Here is a 23,338-nt window from a genome sequence, read left to right as displayed (position 1 = left end):
AAGTTATGATTGTTTCTATTTTCTTGCGAAATAATAATAGTGTTTAAGCTGCTGAAAATATGAGAAAAGTTTAAGAGATTGAATCTGTGATAAACAAAAAAATGGTAATCGATAATTGCAATGGAACATTGGTTGAATTCAAGAACATTGTCAGATAGGTAGTCACAAACTACGTGAGAATGATTCTGATCGGCGCGGCGTTTAGCATTTTGTGAGGTCATCACCGAACGAATTATTTTCAATAATAATTATGTTTTTAATATTTGTTTTTATGATAAGTGCTATTTTTACCTAAATGGTCAAGTTAAATGTTAGAACTGTCATTATTTATACAAATTTACAATTCAACTTCTGTCATACAAGAATTTTATTTATTGAAAAATGAAGCTCAAAGACTACACACAAGTTTCAGAAATCAAACAAGTTATTATCCAGAATTAGAAAACTCATTTATCCCTTTAATTACGTTACAAAGTAAAATAGAAGAACAAATATATCAAATTAATCCACCTTTGTATAAGGAAGAAAAAAGAATAAAAAGAGGACTTCTAAATCCTCTAGGAACAATAATAAAATGTATTACAGGAAATATGGACCAAGAAGACGCACAACGAATAGAAAACGAAATAAAACAATTAAAAGATAATCAAAGTAACTTAAAAGTAAATTCGCTAAGACAAATATCTTTATTGCAAGATTCTATAAATACTTATAATAATGCTATAAATAATATTTCACATAATCAATTGATTTTGATATCAAAAATTGAAGCTATAGAGAATAAATTAGCTTTATTTGAAAAAAGTGTGTATACACACATTCAGTCATTTATAGTAATAAATCAAATTACTTTACTTTATCAAACAATTTATGATATTTTTGAAAAAGTAGAAACTGCAATCTCATTTGCCAAAATAAATACCTTGCACAATTCTATAGTAAATCCAATTGAACTTTTAAATGAAATAAAGAAAGCAAAATATCAGACAAAGTCAAAATTAATGCCTTTTGATTCTACACTAGGAAAAATAATTCAGTATGAGAAAATAATAAATATTAAGAGCTATTCAGTAAATTCTACAATTATATTTGTATTAGAGATTCCATTAGTTGAATCGGAAATATATGATTATTACCAACTATTTCCTATTCCTATTCCTATGAATAACTCAAATTATCTTATTCATTTACCTTACAAACCATTCCTTGCACTTAATGAATTTAGCTATATCTACATGAAAGATATATGCACAGAAATAGACTCAGAAGAATACATATGTAAAGGAAGTAATAAACTTACGATAACCGAAGAAGCGCCTTGTGCAGTCCAATTAATAAATTTCAAGAAAAAGGCATTGGCATGTGAATATTTCGAAGTAAAGATAAAGAAGATAGAATCTACAAGAATCAGCGACGGAAAATGGATAGTTACAGTTCCAGAAGAAGAATTAGCAATTATCGAGTGCCAAACTCAAAAGAAAATTTACCAATACATGGAAGCTACGTTTTAGAATCAGTTCTTGAATGTACCGTGAAAATCAAGAATGAAGCCTTCCAAACAGAAAAAATTAGTAAAAATCACTTTGCTCATATAAATCTTCCAAAAGTTATTCCTTCTATTAATATTTTTCAAAATGAAAGTTCAAATTTTTCACCAATAAATCTTAATACAATTAACCTTAGAAAGACTAAAGATATTTTAGAAAAGTATAATTTAAACAATAATAATTCAATTTATTTTAAGCAAACAAGTTTTTGGACAATCTGTATATATATAATAATTTTCATTTTAATTTTATATTATTTAACTAAATATTGTAAAACTGTGCGTCAAAGAAAACAAGAAGAAAGAAAACAAGAAGAAAGAAGAAAAGAAGAAACCCAAGGATTTATTGTGTAAAGAAGCACACCCCAAGGATATGCTTCTTTCTAAGGGCGAAGGAGTTACGTCCCTGGATTATCCAATGTGTGACGACATATAGAAAGACTATATATACCAGTGTTTAATTAGATTAAGAGCTTTTTGTTTTGTAGTTGTTACCATACCTGTACGTTCTCAATAAATAAATTTTGTTATGAAAATAAATTTTTTAAAAATCCGTTTTCGGCATTGACTTTCGTAACTGTCGCAGTCAGTAGTATTTTTCAAAGTTTTATAGTGTTTTCAAGTAAACGCCATTCGTAACTTCACTATTTGCTGTACGTAAATTAGAAGTAAATTACAAATCTCGGAGCGAAACTACACATGTCTAACTAGTGCAATTTCTGTTTATTGAGTCATATGCTTCTTTAAAGTCGACGAAAATATTATAGACATCTATGTCTTGTTCCTTAAACTTAAGTTGTGGCTTATTCCCAATAAAAATAGTAATTTAATATTTATTTTAAAATCCTGATATGGCAGTAATAAAATAAAGTAATTTAGTGTTTCATTTGTATCTGTAAAGTTTATAATTTATTATAAAATGGTGTAACTAAACAAAAAGTTATGATTGTTTCTATTTTCTTGCGAAATAATAATAGTGTTTAAGCTGCTGCAAATATGAGAAAAGTTTAAGAGATTGAATCTGTGATAAACAAAAAAATGGTAATCGATAATTGCAATGGAACATTGGTTGAATTCAAGAACATTGTCAGATAGGTAGTCACAAACTACGTGAGAATGATTCTGATCGGGGCGGCGTTTAGCATTTTGTGAGGTCATCACCGAACGAATTATTTTCAATACTAATTATGTTTTTAATATTTGTTTTTATGATAAGTGCTATTTTTACCTAAATGGTCAAGTTAAATGTCAGAACTGTCATTATTGGTAGGATAACAATCAGAAAATATTTCATGAGGTGCACATCCAACCTTCACATTAATAATGAATCTGGATTTCCTGGAAAATACCATTAATATCTCAACTAACCGTAGTCTTTTTCCTGTTATTAGACGTTAGCTCTGTTCTTGCACGATTTTAAGGCTGTAGTCACATTAGTGATCTTGATTGCTGGTATCTATCCATCTTTTAATGGGTCTACCTTGCGCTCTGGTGGTTTTAAATCTCTTGCTATAGTGAAGTTGTATACTATCTGGTACGTTCTTTCCTTGGAATGTGATGACCAGACTTAACAAATATGCGAAATGCAAATTTATCAAGGAATCTTGTTCTGTGCCTTCCTCTTCTTTCCTGACCAATGGATCTATCAAGGAGCTAAATAATTTTATTTCATCCGCATTACATACCCCATCCACCTCAGACATCCTATATTTATATGTTTTACGATATCTGGTTCCTGGTATATTCTATAAAGTTCGAAGTTATATCGTCTTCTCCATACTCCATTGTTATTCACTGCTCCATGTATTCACCTTAGTAATTTTCTTTGGAAATAACCTAACATGTGCTTATTATTTTTTCTTGTAGTCCAGGTCTCTAAACCATAGACTGGGCGTATTAGTGTTTTGTAGAATTATACTTTTGTATTTCTCGATATAATTAAGGAGATTGAGCCCAAAATAACATTTTTTTTGCCGTGAAAATTCTGCGGTTTATCTCTACGGTAGTATTATTTTTAGTGATTAAGAGCGCTGCTAGGTAAATTCATTCACTACATAGGTGACGTCGTTTTCTATAACAAGTGGGCGTAGAATTTGTGGTTGCGTGCTTATTTTCATATACTTCGTTTTGTTGGTGTTCATTATTAAACCTATTTTTGTAGCTGATTTTTTAAGTGCTACATACGCTTCTCGTACAGTATTTTCCGTTTTCCCAACAATATTGATATTATCAGCATAGGCAAGGATTTGCACTGATTTATTATATACTAAACCGGTGGTTTTGATTTGTGACATACGTGTTACTTTTTTCAGAGCCAGATTAAATAGTATACATGAGAGAGGGCCTCCCTCGGATAGCCAGTTATTTGTTTTAAAAGGCTCAGACAGTTCCCCCTGAATTCGTACTCTACATTGAACTTTTTTAATTTTAAGAGTTAGTTTTGTTAAACTTACTAACTGATTTGGTATTCCTAGCACTTTTATTGGTTTAAATATTTCTCTTCATTACACAGCGTCGTAGGCTGCTTTGTAATTTCTATGTAGCCATATTCCAGTGTTTTTTCTACAATTTGTCTTAGGGTTGTAATCTGATGAATTGTCGAATTACTACCACTGAAACCTGCCTGGTATTTTACAACTATTCGTTCTACATATGATGCCATACGGTGCTGTTCTACATATGGTGCCATAGAGTTATGAAAAATATTTTGTATGCTGCATGTAAAGCATTCAAAGTTATCTTTTTTTGTGTATGGTGCAAAGTATTCCAATATTCTAATCACTGTTATGGGTGATTTGTTTCTGGATAGGTTTTCAACTGCATCTTTAATTTCAAGAATCGTTGGTGGTTCCTCTTCAATCTCGTCTGTTCTGATTACCTCATCTCCTTCGTCTTCCCCGTTTTTCTCTTCCTCTTCGTATTCAAAGGCTTCTAAAACCAACCAAGATTTGTTGTTACTCGATGGTCATGGTAGTAATAAAAGTTTTGAAGCTCTCCAGTTTGCAAAAGACAACGGTATTATTATGTTTTGTTTTCCTGCTCACTGCTCTCATCACGTTCAACCCTTGGACGTAGGACTTTTTAGACCACTTTAAAATTACTACGGCCAAGAAATTCAATTACGGCTGCGACAGAATCCAGGTAAAACAGTTACCCATTTTTTTTTGTGGCATAGACTTTCGTCATTCAGCCAACCCAATTTATATTACCTCTAGCCCACCTCTATTAAAGATATTGGCTACCCAATTTAAAGTAGCCAATATCTTTAATAGAGCATATTTCAAAAGTGATCTTCCATCAAATGCAATAAATATATTTAAAAAGACAGGAATAGAACCGTTTAGTCTAGATGTCTTCGAGGATTGGCAATCTTCTAGGGGATTTTGTCGTCTATAACAACAGATAGATAATTATGAACAAAACCCACTACCAGGATGTTCTGGAAGGTTTATCAAAAATCACTGATCAGAAATCAACATCATCGTCAGTCCTAAACATCTCGGTCGAAGATATTTGTCCTCCTGTTTTAGCTGGAGTATCTGAAGTAACTCAGGAAAGGGAAAGAAAACGGAGTAAAACAGGATATTTAAATTCAACGCCAGAAATTAGTAATATAAAACAAAAAATTGCAGAAAAAAAAGTAAAAAAAAGTAAAAAAAAGAAAACAAGGCGCAAGAAAAGTGAAAAGGCAAGTTCGTGTTTCAACTACAAGCAGTTCTGAAGACGATTGTGAATCTTCTTTTGAAGAAGACGACTCGGACGATACAGCTTGAATTTACTATAACGAACTATTTTTGCATTCACGATCCAAAGAATCATGGATTCGTTGTCAAGTATGTAAGAATTGGTGTCACAATAAATGTGCAGATGTAAATCCTGAACGTAAACAATTTGTGTGTGAATTGTGCATGTAACTTTTTTCTTAAAAATAACTATTTGTAATATTATTTATCGTTTAGAATATCTTTTGGTTTAATAAAATACAGTATAGCCCAAAATAAACAGTACTGAACTTGTAATTATTTTATTGTTTTAAAAAATACATATTATTGACACTTTATAACTTGTTCTAAATGAGCTCTCCAAAAGCTCCTCTCTCAAGACATACTTCATACCGATATTCCAGATTTTTCGTAATGCTACGGAATAAAGGTTATCTCAAGTCGGCGAAGAAGGATCTAACGGCATCTTTTAACTCATTGATGGTTTGTGGTGCCCATTTAAAAACGGCAGTTTTAGCCATGCTCCAAATGTATGTTAAGTCTGGAGAATGTGCAGGATAGGAGAAGTCAGTAAATGGTGAAATGAATTTGTTTAGAAAATGTGTCTGAAAAAATTGACGAACTGCGACAGCAGTATGGCAAGTTGCCCCATCCTGCTGGAAAAATTGGTCTCTAAATGATAAATTACGTGCACGGCAAAATTGACGTAGATCAGGGATAAATCATGTTAAAATTTGTATGTACCTCTGTTGATTAACTGTGACTTGCCTACCATTTTCTTCGATAAAGTATGGACCAATGATTCCGTGTCCCGAAACTGCACACTCACTTTTGCGCTATGTAAAGGAACTTCTTGAACTCCATCTGGTCTGGCGAATTGTAACGGGATTTAATCAAGCATCAGATCCAAGTAATCTTTTCTAATAACGTGACACATATTTGCGAAAATATATTGTTTGTGTACGACATTGAAAATATCGTTGTAACGAGGATACACTCTGACCTAGTGAAATTTGCAATGTAGAAGAAAACTTATTAAATAACGTGTATCAGTTAACAAATAACAAACGTATTATAATAACAAACTCACGTGTGTTAAACAGCTAGAAATCACGGGATTATTAGCATTATCATTATTGTTAAGAATGAAGAATCAAGAGAATGGTCGAGGTTAATATTGTCAACGTCAACTGAGTACTATCTAGTATTGTACTTGATAACTAATAAACCAAATTATGAGTATCTAGTGTGTTTTAAATAAATGTACCATACGATACCATAAGTGAAGCATTATTATTACATGGCAATCCTACCTTTTCAATTAGGAGTCTTCTGATCCGAAGAAACAAATGAAAAATGGCAGCTACATACTGGAAATTTAAATGGAAATTTACATACTAGATGTTATATGGAACCCATTGTACCAGTTTCGAAATAGAAAATGCATCAGCAGTTAAGACAATTCCCGCCAAATTCCGGACCAAACCCGCCAGGAGCCCCGCGACAGCATCCCAGCTCATGACAATGGACAATAAATAGAAAAATGGATAAATGGACAAAAGTGAACTAACAAAACCCATATGTGAAATATATTATGTAAGTAATTTTATTTTTTATCCCTTATATAAATTATACAGTCTAACAGATAGAAATTATTACTCAGTATTTGAATATAAGAATTTAACTAATTCAAGTTCAGAATGTTGAGTACACAATTTTTATTGCTTTTAAAAGTACAGAATATAATTCATTTTTAAATTATCGCTAATAACTGTTTATATATCAAATTCTATTTTTTAATGGGACAAATGTGCCATATAATTTTATTTGCTTAAGGTATAGTTTTAAAAATATTTATATTTGACCATGAAAATACACTGTGACATAAGTCGGAAAATATTAAATTACGACATGAATTTTCTTAAATGACAAATTCTTCAATTAACATAGACGAAGAAATCGGATATGACTTTTTATTTTACTATTTAACTACAATAAATTAGGATATTTAGAATTATCGTTACATTTATAAGGAAGGAAAATAATTTAAAAGAACTTTTAAAGACAATTGACCATGGCATCAAAAAAATTTTCATTATGTTGGAACAATTTCTGCGAAAATATGAGTTTAGGAATAAATTCATTGTGGGAGAGTCAAGATTTTGTAGATGTAACGCTTGCAGCGCAAGGAAAATGCATAACAGCACATAAAATGGTTCTTTCAGTTTGTAGCCCATATTTTAAGGAAATTTTTAAGGCAAAGCACTGTCAACATCCTATGGTAATTTTGACAAACGTGACTTACGGAGCACTAAGAGACTTAGTACAATTTATATACCATGGAGAAGTACAAATTAGACAAGAAGATTTAAATACCTTCATTGAAACGGCCGAGTCATTACAAATACAAGGAGTCACTGGACATAGAAAAGTTTTAAACGATAATAACATTATGGAAATTTCGGATGAAGGATATACTAAACATGTAGAAGATTTTAAACCAGTTTCTTTACATGTGACAAAGAAACAACAACCTAAGAAGAAGGAAGAACATAGCGACACAGAGCAAGAAATAAGTATCGCTCTTACAATCAACAAATTTTTAAATATCGCAAGCACGATGTTACCCAGCGAGTTTGATGGAAGCGCAGGTAAACTGCATTTATTTTTAGATGCATTAGAACTCCTTGAGAAAATAGCGATAGGACACGAGGAAACAGCTATAACATTAATAAAGACAAGATTAACCAATAAGGCCAGAAACCTTATAACTACAGAGGATACAATCCCAAAAATAGTGGAGACACTAAAGAGACAACTGAGAGGCGACAATCCGAAGACAATAATAGCTAAATTGGCGAAGAAAAGACAAGGACATAAGGATGCAGAGGTCTATGCATCTGAGGTTGACGAACTAGCCGAACAACTAAAAGTGGCATACATAGCAGAGGGAATGCCAGAAGATTTGGCTCAGAAATACATAACAAATGCAGTAGTGGCTACAATGAAACGTAATGCCAGCACAGACAAAGCCAAGCTAATATTAGAGGCAGACAACTTTACAACCCCACAAGAGGTAATGTCCAAATTTTTAATGATCGACGAGACAGAAGATAGCACACAAGGAATAGTGTTAAATTACAGGAACAAATACGATTTTGATATGAGAAAAGAAGGTAAGAATGCAATATATGGATATTATAAAAATAAATTCGAAGGAAGAAAAGAATATAGGAACAAAAATTATGAAAATATAAGTGAATATGAAAGACATAATACGAGGATATATCGTAATAGATTTTATAGAAACAGAGGCAATCACAACGAAAAAGAAAGAATAATCAATGGACACAGGTGAGATACCACAGAAATAGAGGCACAGCGAGAGCATATTTCCCACCGCATGCGAATACGAATACAGTGCCAGAAGTAGATTTTTTGACAGAAATGTAGGCAAACTGCATATGGTTCGACCTTAATGGTTGAAACTTACGTCGAGCAGGAGGCTGCTAAGAGGATAAGCTAGGGTGGTACTTGAATCCCAACCCGCTAAGAGTCCTGCGGCTCCAGCACGACAATATAGTAATTACATAATGGAATAAAATGGAGAAACGAATTTGGAATTATGATTTTTTTTAATGAAGTAAATGGAAAAATATTGAAAAAGAAGTTTGTCACAATGAAAGACGATTCCCTACGATTATTGTATTTATATGCAAGAGAAGAAAATATGTTAAGTAAATTAAGTACGCACAAAGGCGAAAAATGATGAACAGATTATTTTGAAAAGTATATGTCAGTATTATTACATATTTGACTAAATTAATTTCGAGATCAAACTGAAAAACAGAAGAAACAGTTACAGTAATATAGAAACAAGAAGTTGCGAAGGAATTTACAGAAGGATCAATAGATAAACCGATTAAGGGTATGTTAGCTATAGGAATTATAAATGTAAATAATCGAGAAATATAAATTAGAAGTTTTATTCCGAAGATACAAAACCAGGAAAAATTTTATATATTTTATATGAAAGAAACAAAGCAAAGAGTAAAAAAGAGTCGAATGACTATTAAGCACAGTAAAAACCATCAATATTTGAAGAAATAGGCCTATAGAAAACAGTGCCAAATATGCAGATGTTTTTTATTTGGGAAAAGACCCATATGCACAAAGCAAAAGAGACGAGAAACCAAACAAAAAAAAAACCGTACCTATAATATTTTATCACAACAGCAAACACAGTATTCGTACCTAATATAAACATTACATAATGATATTAGGTTAATGATAGAGTTGGAATGTACGTAGTAAGCATGCCCATAAAATATGAAATGAGTACAATATAACTGACCAGGGTAAATATTTTATTATCATCCGTATATTTAAAATTTTATTTACGATGCAAGAAGAACTAACAAGTATGGAATTTTTTTTGACAGAGAAGAAAAATCGATGAACAGATATATGTTCATGTTTTCTAGAAGAGGAACTCTTAGGACATAAGTTTTCGAATAAACAGTATCCTACACCTCAGAATGCAAAAAACGCAATTTTGCGGAAATAGCCGCACCACGTAATAGATTATCTAGGAAGAAAGTAAAGCTTAATGGACTACTGAATGTCAAGAAGCATTTAATAAGCCCAAGATATATCTAATAAGCCCCGGATATGGAATTCCCCGATTTATCGAAGAAAAACAAATTTATTTTAAGGATTTATGCTTCAGGAATAGCATTAGGAGACATGTCGAGATTTTGGCTTACAAATGTGAGTGCAGAAGATTATTTATTACATGGAATACAGAATAAAATAAGCCCAAACAGTAGCCAAATCATTGGTAGAAAATTTATCTTGAGGTATGGAGTACCCAGAAAAATAATAGCAGACCAAAGCACAGAGTTTATGGCTAGAATAATTATTAAGGAAGCAGTACTTGGCATTGCTGTAAAAAGAGTCAATGAATATACTCGTAATATATAAATGTACTTTTGAATGCAAATAATATAAAAATATATTTAAATGAATATAATGTGTAAATATACTTTTAAGTTCGTACAATATATATTTAAAATATGTATAACAAAAGAAAATGTTAGACTGTATAGTAGTTAAACAAAAGAAATAGGGATAAATGAATAAATGGATAAAACGGCAAAACTTTATTGTGAGATGTCAAAGTGATTAATCGTGTATACGAAAAGTGAAAACAAAACTATTACTTGGTACCAATAATTAATATAAAATTTAATTATTGTAATTTTGATTTAATATGTAAATATTATTGTAAATATTATGTGCACATAATAACATTAACAATAAGGTAAAAAAAATACGTAGGTAAAATATTAAGCTAATAAATAACATAAGGCATAATGAAAGATAATAAATAGCATATTACAAGGGAACAATCAGGGTAACCTTACAATATGCTGATGTTAGGTTAGGTTACTAAATTTAAAAAATAAATTTTTTTTTTTACTAAATATAAGAAAATATGTACCAAAATTTGTATAAATATATATAGGTAAATAGTGAATGTAAATAATGTATATATGTACAGTAATCAGTTGATGATGACACGAAAAATTTTCTTCTTTCGGAAGGGAAGAGTAAAAACAGTTCATGTATTTGATTGAAAGCGAAACAGCACTCAGAAATTTTTTCTTCTGAGGGATAGGGATATAACGGGATTTAATTAAGCATCATCAGATCCAAGTAATCTTTTTTAATAACGTGACACACATTTGCGAAAATATATTGTTTGTTTACGACATTGAAAATATCGTTGTAACGAGGACACATTCTGACCTAGTGAAATTTGCAATGTAGTCGAAAACTTATTAAATAACGTGTATCAATTAACAAATAGCATTATCATTATTGTTAAGAATGAAGAATCAAGAGAATGGTCGAGGTTAATATTGTCAACGTCAACTGAGTACTATCTAGTATTGTACTTGATAACTAATAAACCAAATCATGAGTATCTAGTTTGTTTTAAATAAATGTACCATACGATACCATAAGTGAAGCATTATTTATTACAGAATCAAAGAAATTGATTTGTGAGACGATTTACATGGCCTGACAAATGAAAATTTGCTTCGTCTGAAAACTATACATTTTTCAAAAATTCAGGATTTTCATACTGTAATGCAAGAATTCTGGCACAATATTCCACTCTTCTGTGATAATCCCTGGGATGTAATTGTTTATGTATCTGAACCACATACGAAAATGCATCCAGCTCCTTCAGGATTCTTTGCAAGGAAGTTCGTTTTAAGCCAAGATGCAACGCTGTTCTTATTTGGCTGGCTTTCGAATTATCCAAGATTCGCTCAAAAACACGTTCATGGTTATCGTTGTTGTTAACTGTCCTGGGACGTCCTTAGTTTCCTTTTCGTTGCCACAATACATTATCTGTATTTCTAAACTTTTCAACAACCTTCAAAATTACAGCATTACTTGGAGAACGTTTATTAAACCGTTGTGTAAATTGATCACACACGTGCAGACTTGCACTATTACGTCGGCCGATTCCGTATGAGCGAAAATATTGCTCCACACAAAAGGAACACTTTCTCCATAGGGTTAGAAATAATATGTTTACAGTTTTATGAGTCATAAGATTTATCCTAACATTGCCCCCCTCTTAAAAGATGGTTCCTCCTGGAACCTTGTCGGGACTGGACTGAAATTGGAACGGTATGCTGGTATCGGCAACGGGACCATCTTTTTCAACTTCCAGTTGTATAAAAATGACAAGGGACGGTTTTCTCTTCGCACAAGTAACCATGCGGATTGCAACAGACTAACACCTGGACTTCGGTGTCTTTAAAGATCTCCTCCACCATACTTCGGATAACCGTCCAATCTAATTGGCGGCCCTCTAACTTTGGCATGGCTAACTTTTGCACGTCGGACTCTAGTACGTGCTCTTTCAATTAAAGTAAGGCTTCCCATACATCTCGTTAAGTAGGTTGGGCACGGACAGTGTCTTTTGTTACCAGGTAGAAAAGGTAACGTAATGCATCTTAGAGTTTCAAGACTTTCCCGGGAGCTGGAACTTGGCATTGAAGTTCTGCAACTCGACCCAACTTCCTTCGAAAGACGGATGTTAACCCTGGTGCGCCTTTGATACTGGCCGGGATGGTAAGGACTATCGAGTAGTCATCGGGAAGCGCGAGTAGATCTTGCTTTTCTTCAGTGGTAACACCATGTCTTGCTTTACCGGTACCTCGATAGGCCTCCATGAATTCCTCAAACGTGAGGTCAGACACATGTTGGACTTGGTTTACTTCCACTTCTACATCTACGTCGTGGTCACCTTCGAAAGACGTCAGCCGGTTATAGTGTACTATCATCGGCTTTTCCCTCGGAATCTTGCTTATTCGGTAGATGACGTCGTTGATCTTCTCCATAATATGGTATGGACCTTCCCAAAACTGCTGCAACTTGGGAGAACAACCTTTTCGCTTTTTTGGGATTATCGTTCCAGACTTTATCGTTCTTCTTAAAGCACCCCGTTTCGGCTTGCGTATCGTACCGTTTCTTCATTCGGTCGCTAGCGATTTGAAGATGGGAACGGACCAACTCGTGTACATTGTCCACTGTTCCTCGTAATTCGATCACATAATCTTCACCTGCTACATCTTCTCCAGGTCGACACCCAAACTCTAGATCACAAGGTAGTCGCATCTCGCGTCCGAATAGGACCGTGGCTGGTGTCTGGCCTGTTGTTTCGTTAACAGCAGATATGTAGGCCATTGTGAAGAACGGAAGATATTGGTCCCAGTCTCGCTGATGATCGGACACCATCTTTGTCAAATACTTGCCAACTGTCCTATTCATCCGTTCTACCATACCATCCGATTGCGGATGATACGCTGTAGTTTTTGTTTTCTTCGTGCATAGTCTATCACACATTCCTTGGAATAGATCGCTTTTGAAGTTCCTTTCTTGGTCACTATGGATCTCCAAGGGCACTCCAAATCGGCTGATATATTCTTGGATCAACTTATCTGCAACGGTGGCGGCCTTCTGGTCTGGAAGTGCGTACATCTCGACCCACTTAGTGAAGTAATCCATTACTACCAACATGTACGTGCCTCCATTTTCACTTTCTGGAAATGACCCAGCGATGTCCAAAGCTATTCTTTCAAACGGCCTTCCAACATTATATTGTCTCATAGGAGCTCTCCTTTTTCGGTGATTCCCGTTACTTGTAGCACAAATAGTACATTTCTTACATCAGTCCTTAACGTCGTCGGAACTGTTCATCCAATAAAACCGTTCCCAAATTCGCTGAATGGTTTTCTTTACACCGAAATGCCCTCGTCATGGACTGTCGTGTAACTGACGAAGTACTTCGGCTATTCTGCTCTTTGGGATCACCAACTGTCTTCCCTTCTCTGAACCGTCATCATTTTCCAGTACTCGTTTGAGCAAGCTATCTTCTATGATAAATGAGTCCCACTGGACCCAATATGTCTTAACTACTGAGCATAGGTTTGATATTTCTTGCCGAGGTGGTCGACGGTTTTCCTCTTTCCATTTTCGAATTTTTTGTATAACTGGATCTCTCTCTTGTCCTTCCCGTATCTTAGTAGGCGTCCAATCGTCGTTGACCATCGTTGTTCTTAGCACTGCTGCTTCCTTGGATTCCGTTTTGTTGCAGTGGGAACACTCTGCTGGGCATGGCCTTCTGGAAAGAGAATCAGCGTTTCTGTGCCTAACTCTGGATTCTTAAACTGCATCAACCACTTAAGGGCAGCATGGTGGGTTCGGATTAAAAACTTCTTCCATAGAGGTATTGATAGAAGTGCTCTACTGATGTCACTACTGCTAGAAGTTCTCTTCTCGTGACGCAATAATTCCGCTCAGGTTTTGAAAGAACTTTACTAAAATATCCAAGGACTCTTTCCTATCCTTCTTGAATCTGATATAGCACTCCTCCTATTCCCACATTACTTGCATCTGTATCTAAGATGAACTCTCCTTCTGGCAGTGGATATCCTAAAATTGGTGCTGTGATTAAATGCTTTTTCAAGGTCTCAAAGGCATTTTGATAGTCTGTATCCTAGCGATAATCTCTTGCTTCCTCTGAAAGAATAAATATCCAAGAAAACTTCTCACTTGATGTTTGTCTGTTGGTACTGGCCATTCCTTAATGGAATCGATTTTTCCCTCATCTACGGCCACTCCTTCTTTACTGACTATATGACTCAGATAATTTTAGCTTGAAATAGCTGGCACTTCTTGGGATTTAACATCAATTGGGCAGCTTTACCTCGATTAAAAACGTCTTCTAAATTCTTCAGATGATCTTCAAATGTCTCCCCCGAGACGATTATGTCATCTAGATAAACCAGGCATGTTTTCCAAGATAACCCTATCAACACATTTTCCATAAGCCTCTTAAATGTCACAGGAGCATTACAAAGTCCAAATGGCATAACGTTGAATTGCCACAATCCAGATCCTGTGGTGAAGGCTGTCTTCTCTTTATCTACTGGGTCCATTTCTACCTGCCAGTATCCAGACTTTAAATCCAAAGTAGAAAACAATTTACTTCCAGCCAATGTGTCCAATGTGTCGTCGATCCGAGGCAGAGGATAACTATCTTTCTTGGTAACGTTGTTCAGCAAACGGTAGTCCACACAGAACCTCGTCGTTCCGTCTTTCTTCTTCACCAGGACCACCGGAGAGACCCATGGGCTCGTAGAAGGTTCTATCACCCCGTCTTCCTCGGGGATCGTTTCAGCTTCCTCTCTTTTCGCCTGTGGTAATCGTCGAGCAGTTTGACGAATTGGCTTAGCATTACCAGTTTCAATTTTATGCTTAACAACGGTTTTCTTCCCGTCTTTCCTCCTTTCGGTACGAAAATATCACGATACTGCCAAAGAAATTCCCTTAATTTCCTTTTTTCAATCTGATTTAGAGACTGTCCAGCAACTGCAACCATTTGGTCGAATTTGTCGTCGGAATTATCAGATGTTGTCGCCTGACGGATTATGGATGTCACAGGTACACAAGTTCCTACTTTTGTCTCTTTCTTAATGGTCACTGGGTAGTCATTGATATTGATATGTCTCACAGGAATTTCACGGCCAACCTCATCGTCATGGTTCCAAGGCTCCATTATAACAGGTGTCCCTTCGTCCACAATTCCCTCTAGCCGCGCTACTATGATCGTTTCACGTCTCGCAGGCACTACTGTGTCTTCTTTAATGGCTGCTTGCACAGTGTTGTCATCATGTGGATGAAGAAATACCTCCTCGTTGCCAACTTTGATTACCTTATTCTTAAAATCCAATTAGAATCCATGCATATTCATTACGTCCATTCCTAATATAACATCCTCTTCGATGTCAGCAACTATAACAGTATGGACGAACTTTTCTGCTCCAATTCCCAATTGTACCTGGATTTCTCCATGAATGTTGGCATTTTCACCTGTAGCGGTCCGAAGTCTCAACCTCGTTAGTAACAGTTTCTTACGACTGTTTAGAACTGTCGGGCGTATAATGGTTTTGGTCGCTCCGGTATCCACCAACAACGTATGCCTTTTACCATTTATTTCTCCATCTACATATACACTATCTTCACGACATTTCAAAGAAGATATTAGTATGAGAGGGTCTTTGGAAAAATTCCGGGTCGAAGCTGCCCCCCTAAGGCTGACTCGTTCTAGTTTTCCTGATGGTGAGTTCCTTGGATTTTATGGTCTTTGTTTTCTTGCATGTAATACTTTTCATCATATTAACGAGCTGGTCAAGTTTATCTTCATCTCCTTCCTCTTTTACAGTCCTATCTTTACTGTACCCACCAGAGGCCTGCGTAGCTGACTCGTATTCGAGGGCGGCGGATAAGACATCAACCAGCGTCTTGTGACGAGCTAATCGCAGTGTTCTCTGCATTTCATGATCACGAAGACCATCAATTAATGTTTGAACGACCAATTTTTCCATCATGTCTTCGGGAGCTGTTGGATAAGCATATCGTACTAATTTGACAATATCTACCTCATATTCTTGAAGAGGTTCATGTGTCTTCGGTCTTCGATTTTTAAGCTGCCACTGATATACATGCTTCAAATGTTCGTGGCCATGTCGCATATTTAACCTCTTCTTAAGTTGTTCTAAATCATCCGTCTCCTCTACGGCTATGGTCTGAAGTACATCCAAGGCATCTCCTTGAAGAGCGATAGTCAGGTTTACAGCCTTTTCTTTTTCAGATCATCCATTCGTTCTTGCAGCTGATTCGAACTGTTTCATGTAGTTGTTCCATGACGATTTTCCGTCGAAAGTTGGGACTTTAACATGAACAGAACCTCCACTTCCTTCAAATTTCGGTCGTGTTTCCAACTTACATTTCGTCTCTTTTTCTTTTGTCTCTACTGTAATTGGATTGTTTCCCCTCTCTGCTGCTTCTGTTTCCTCCATCTTCCTTTTCATCAATTTCCACATCTTTTTGTAAATGTGCAATCTTCAGTTTTACATTCGACAACTTTGCACGAAGCTTCGTAAAGAGATTTGCAAGCTGTTAAGTCGTTGACGATATCTGCGGGCTCTTTAATCTCACAGTCGCTAATGTAGCAACCTGATACTCTGTGCAATTTGGGTTCCACAGCGAGATAAATGACAGTTTGGCTACCCTGGTAGGACGTTTTCAAAAATAACCACAGCCAAGGCCAAACGGCAAATTTCGTTAAAAAAGAAGTTCCTAAATTAGAATAATTTGATGTGTCCTGTGTTCCGTACTAAACCAGGTGATAAGGAATTGAATGTAAAATTTTTGTACCATTGTGAAGCTGTGCCATATATTTAGTAAACATCGTTAAGGCTAGTTTACTATCTGCAAACGCAACGAGCGTTGCAGAATTATTTCCGAAATCGAGGTCTAGTTTACCAATAAAATGAGCTAAGGCTGATATATTGATCACCCTACCATTATCAGATTTTTTTAACAACGGTAATAGTAAATGTGTCAATAAAAATGGTCCTAATATATTAAACGTCAATAAGATTAGTCAACTAATCTTATTGACGTTTATGATAGAAGCCTTCAAAGAATGATTTCATTTTATTCAAATAGAACTTCCGCTTATTTTCAATCAAATTATATTTAAAATATAGAAGGGCTTACTACATATTTCCTTTCTGTGACTGATGTAGTGAATAAAATTTAAGGCTTGTTTGGACATTTTATAAAATTAAATCAAATTATGGACAGTTTAATGAGCGACTTCGAGACGTTTACAAATAGTTGGTGGCCTTACATTATCTCTTTAATTATTAGTGTAGAACACCGGGGGATTTTATCTTCTCCTCCTGACGTGTTGCTCACTGCCTGTTGGGGCAGTTCCTTCGATCTGGTTCTAATTATATCTATTAATTAATTAAAATGTGTTACCTTACATTTGGCGATCACACTTCCCGTATTACACTTTAAAAAACATCTTACTACTTGAGAAACTTTATTTTGCGTTAATTGAACATTGTGTGTTGAAAAATGAGCGAATTAATTTTTTATTAATCAAATGTGACAGTGACACAATGACTGATGTTTTTTTCTAATAAAATTGAGAAGAGAATACGTGATAATCTCGCAATTATGTGCAAAGAGTATATGCAACATCTATCGTGCATTCTCGGGTACAACTCGACTTAAAACTAAAAGTAGTATTTTTTAAAAAAGGGTGTTCGTCATTTGGATCATAATTTTAGGTTGCGCTACGCAACAATTAGTATTATCAGTGCAATAAGATTCTATGTCGCTGGTACATACTCTGAAAGTCCAGTAAGAATTGATGGAAAAACTACTGTCATTATAACTGGCAGTTCTGTGGGAGTTGGATTTGAAACAGCCAAGGAATTGGTTAAAAGAGGGACAAGCGTTATCCTGGCCGTCAGAAATGGCGAAAAAGGTTTAAGAGCTTTGGAAAGAATCAAATGGATCAATAGCGACGCAAAAATACAAGTAAAATTGCTAGATGTATCAGAATTTTCGAGTATTCGCAGTTTCGTCGACCAGATTAACGATGAATACGCCAAGATTGATATTCTTATAAATAACGATGGAATCATACGAGATAATTCAAAAGAAATTGGAAAATTTGGGGGAAATGGGGGTGAAACCTTTTTAACTAATTACTTAGGACCATTTTTATTGACACATTTACTATGACCGTTGTTAAAAAAATCTGATAATGGTAGGGTGATCAATATATCAGCCTTAGCTCATTTTAATGGTAAACTAGACCTCGATTTCGGAAAGAATTCTGCACCGCTCGTTGCGTTTGCAGATAGTAAACTAGCCTTAACGATGTTTACTAAATATATTCCACATCTTTTCTTCGAAGGCCAACATATCGGCAGCAACCTGGTCCAGAGAAGAAATCTCGTTAGAGACTTTGTTTTCTAAAGAAGCGATGTCGCCGGAAACTTTCGAAATATCGCCAGAAACTTTGTTCTCTAATAATGCGATGTCACCAGAAACTTTGTTCTCTAATTTCGAAATCGACGAGTTGACAGAATCATGTTTATCTTCGAATATATAAGTTTCCGGGTCTAAACCCTCTTCCTCCAAGGCGTTCTTTAGTCGTTGGACTAAATCAGCCTTTTTTCCGGTAGAAGCTAATTCTCTATTCTCGAGATGTCTTCTTAAATTCGTAACTGTGAGCTCATAAATCGTAGCCATTTTCACAATTTATTTTATATATTCACTTCTGGACACCATCGTAATATTTTTATTCAATCAAATTTATTGTCTTTATTTATTATAAAAGGGTCTACATTTATAACACTTACAAGTTTATTAAAGTCTTTATTACAATATTTACTAATTTATTTCACAATATTTATTTAAATTTATTTCCGGCTTACAATTTAAACTCGACATTGAGAACTACAACTAGAACTAACTGTTTTCAACAAAATTCCCTCTTTAAATATAAAATATCGTTAATCGAGAATCCCTTCGAATTCGGACGGCGACCCACATCGAAAAGATTGGAAGGAAGACAGGTTTTTCAGCTGAGCGGCGAACTTACTAGAATAGAATAGAATTAGAAATAATATGTTTACAGTTTTATGAGTCAATATTTATCGTAACAATAGTAATTTTAAGTTTTACTCTGTTCTGTTAGAATATAGTGCTATTGTTGTAGCTCACGCTTCAGAGAATTTGTCGAAAGAGCTTCAGCGAATTGTAGAGGCTTGGGGTATAAAAAACAAAATATTGCTTGCAGTTTCTGATAATGTCAATAATATTAAAAATGCAATAATTTCTAAATTAAACTGAAATCATTTTGATTGCATGGCACATACATTAGTAATTCCCATGTCTAATGGTTTGATAAACGTTTACAGAAATTTAATAAAAAAAGATTTTTCCCAACCGATTAACGAAGTTCTAAGAACTTTTCTGGCTGGCTTATCTGAGCGGCTAGGAAATGTGGAGAAAAATAAAGCTTTAATTATTTCAACATTTTTATATCCAAGATTTAAAACGTTTGGATTTTCTGAAATAAATTCAGGTGAGAATGCCAAACAATGTATTATAGCAGCAGTTTCAGAAATATATGCAGAAAGACTTCGTAAAAAAATATTTCAGAAACAGATTTATGCCCTGAAACAAAATTCACTATTTCCACTGATAGTGATGAACTCTCAATCTGGAGATTTTTCGACAAGTTTGTGACAGTAGCTCAACCTAGGGGAACCAGCAAATCTCGTGCCATTATCGAGGTACAAAGATTTTTTGTAGGATGAAATTTTACCAAGAAATGAAAATCCCTTAAACTGGTGGCGCGAACAAAAATACCACTATGCACTATCCCACTTTATCAATAATAGCACAAGAAAAATTATGTGCTCTGGCTTTCTCAGTGCCTTGTGAAAAGCTGCTTTCAAAAGCTGTGCAGGTACTAAATGAAAGAAGAACTAGACTCAGTGATAAGAAAACAAAAATGCTATTTTTTTAGAACCTCGGTTAACCGATTTCCGGTTAACCCAGATTCCGGGTTAACCGAGGCCATCCTAATATGAATTTTATAAATTTATAAATTTTAATGAGAAAGTATCACGTCCAAATAAACAAGCGATGTTAAGCGCCTTAACTTAACGCAACAGCAACACGTGCACTGGAGTGGATACATACGTGGGAGTTCGTGTTTAGCCAACTGTACTATTCGGAACCGTCCGTGAGTCGGTCTCCCACAAGACGCCATCTTGTTTGACTGTAAGTAGCAGTGTTAGTGCTTTGTTTACTCTTTCAAGTGCGTGTTTGTAGATCAGTGATCTGTTTTACTACTGTTAATAGCGTGTGTGTAATAAGTGCAATGAGTGAATTATTAATGATCTTGGGAAAAACACTTTTTTAAAAACTGAACTCGCAATTAAAACCTTTATTTTCGACCAACAAAGATTTTAATAACAATACAATAAATAAAAATCAGACTGAAAATATTGATTTTTATATGGTGTTTTTATAATTTTATAATTGCTGATGTTGCTGTCCGATACGTCGCAATTCAGTCCAGAATGTTCAAGCGGTAGCCCCGTGTTGAATCCACGTGGTAGATTTCACTGGATGGTAGCGGTCATTGTACTGTAAATACTCCATCTCCTGAAGAAGTTTTATGAGGGACGAACAGAACTATTGAGTTAACCTCTTCTGGAGTTTTGTCGCTAGAGTTGGGTTTTTTGTTATTTGTTTTATACCTGTAACATGCATAGAGGTACATAATTGTAATAAAAATATATAAAGGAGTCATCCAGAAATGGTTATGGCTATGGTTCCATAATTTCGGGTTAATTGTCTCTAGATGTTCCTCTTCCTTAGAGAGTTCATGCAGTTTGTCTAAGGGGATGTGATCTATCCTTAATGGTTTGAATTTAATCGTTGTTTGAATATCTATGGTACTAATTTTGGGAAGCATTAGCGGTTCCTCTGGGATGGTTGACCTTGAATTTATGTAACTCTGGATTGGGGTTTTGAATTCACATCTGGGCGGAAGATTTATGAGATAAGTTCCTTTTAGGCACAAAATTTTTGTTGTAGAACATCGAGTTGTAATTTTGGTTGATTCGGGAAATATTCCTATATAGTGGGAATCTGATAATAATCTTTGTATGATGACATCTCGATTTTGGACGGGGGTGTATTGGCAAAAAGCTTCTTGGGTGCTCAACTGCAGGATTTGGTTGATACAGTCGTCAGTTTTCGTTGCTTCTAGTATTGTTTCCTCTTCGCAAAGATATCTTGTGTCGATTCGGGCACATGGTTCTTCCAAATATTGAAAGGATTTTTCGTTTATGAGAAGATATGGCTCAGGAGGAATGATTTTAGTAGAATTTGCGGTAGGCATAGGAAATAAATGATAATCTGATATTATTTCTTGGTTGTGTGTTAGTGATGTGATAGTTTCGTTAAACTCTTTTATAATCTTCTTGTTCAAACTAATGTGACGATTAAGATGATTTATAAGATTTTCCTGATTCGTCTGTAAGGTTTCTATCGCATTGTTGTATTTTTCTGCGTCATCTTCATCTAGATTTTCAGAAATTGCTTTGATAATGCTTCCTAGTTTATTAATTAGCCCTCTTCCTGTTCTGTTATAGGGGTAAATTGTTGAGAATTTTTCTTGAGCTGATTTTAATTGGTATCTAAGAGCCTGGTCGAAATTTTGTAAACTGCTAACATACGGATGGCTAAGGCCATTTTGAATTGCTATGGTCACTGCATCGTACTGAAGTTCAATTCTGTCCAATTCTTCCTTTATTGGCAGTAGTTTGAAAAAGTGTATAAAATCGTGTGTACTAGTATAAATCTTTGCTTGTCCAAGGTTGAGGGGAACTATTCTTAGGTTGTCCTTCAGGTCTTTGATCTTCACTTCCTCTCCCATCCTCAGGGTGATCCTGAGGGGAAGGTTCAGAATTAGTTTTTGTTTTAGGTTGATGTTTTATGTTTTTCTTGCGAACTTACAGTCACTTTGTTATTCCTTTTTATTTGTTTTGCGGAATAGCGCGGAACTAATTTATTTCTGGTACCCGTTTTTCGTGTATAGATTTTTGTGCTTGATTTATACGTAATAAGGTCTTGTCTCGATTTGTTTCTATTTTCGATGACTTTATTTTTATTCTCTTTTATAATATGTTAGTTTACTTCCTTGTATAATTCCTTTGTTATCTCTCTACGATTTTGGATATAATTGCTCAGTATTACTTTCTTTATGTCAATGTCAAACGGATCTTTTGCGTCGATATGTCCGTTTAATTTGTCAATGGGTCTTAACTTTGTTGCTAAATGTATGGAATTATTGTACCCAATAATAGCGTGTAGCATGTGTTCTTTTATCGTGAGCTTTGCTTTGGTGTTCCTTAGGATTCGAAGATGTTCGATTAATGTAGAATGAAATCTCTCAATCATCCCGTTGGATTGCGGATTCTCTTGTGTCGTATAGTGGATTGAGATTTTATGAGAGTCTACAAATTCTTCTATTACTCCATTTTGAAATTCTGTACCATTATCGGCTACTATCATTGTTGGGAGTCCATGATGTGTTATAAAAATCAATATGGCGTTGAGTACATTGATTTTATTTCCTCCTTTTATTGGGTAGGCTTGTCCATACTTTGAAAATGCGTCTATTATGGTTAGAAACTTCTGTCCATTAGCCTGGAATAAATCAATGTGAACTATTTCCAGTGGTTTAGTGGCAGTTGGTGTAACCATAAATTTTGGTTTGGAAGGAAGTCTGTCGTATTTATTTTCTTGACATAGATTGCAAAAGTTTATGATATTTTCTATGTCCTTCATATTAGACCAGTAATATCGTTTTCTTATTTAACTTTCTGTTTCAGCTATTTCTTTATGGTTCGTTTTTTCTTTATGATATTTTTTTATAATTTTTTTTTGTTGTTTTTGTAGGTTAACATCTTCCTGTAGGTTTTCCTGATAATTTCGCAAATTTCTGCAAAAATTTCTTCGTCTGCTTTAAATAAAATTGCATACTTCTTTTTCGGATTGAGGTGTTCCTTAAAAATTTTTATAGTATCAGCTT

At 34.7% G+C, this 23,338-nt stretch overlaps 1 protein-coding gene and 2 pseudogenes across 1 annotated transcript in view; 2 read left to right on the top strand and 1 right to left on the bottom strand.

Annotated features, from left to right (window-relative positions):
• The window catches only part of LOC140431298 (UDP-glucosyltransferase 2-like), a 144,992-nt gene that overhangs the window by 11,856 nt on the left and 109,798 nt on the right, over nucleotides 1-23,338 (top strand). The gene's annotated exons all lie outside the window — the stretch shown is intronic.
• Nucleotides 16,727-17,476, bottom strand: LOC140442442 (retinol dehydrogenase 13-like; annotated as a pseudogene).
• On the top strand, nucleotides 17,327-20,592 carry LOC140442440 (retinol dehydrogenase 12-like; annotated as a pseudogene).

The sequence above is a fragment of the Diabrotica undecimpunctata genome, chromosome 1 (genome assembly GCF_040954645.1).
Source record: "Diabrotica undecimpunctata isolate CICGRU chromosome 1, icDiaUnde3, whole genome shotgun sequence".
NCBI lineage: Eukaryota > Metazoa > Arthropoda > Insecta > Coleoptera > Chrysomelidae > Diabrotica > Diabrotica undecimpunctata.
Note: the sequence above shows the minus strand (reverse complement) of the source record. Positions and strands in the feature narration are given on the sequence as shown.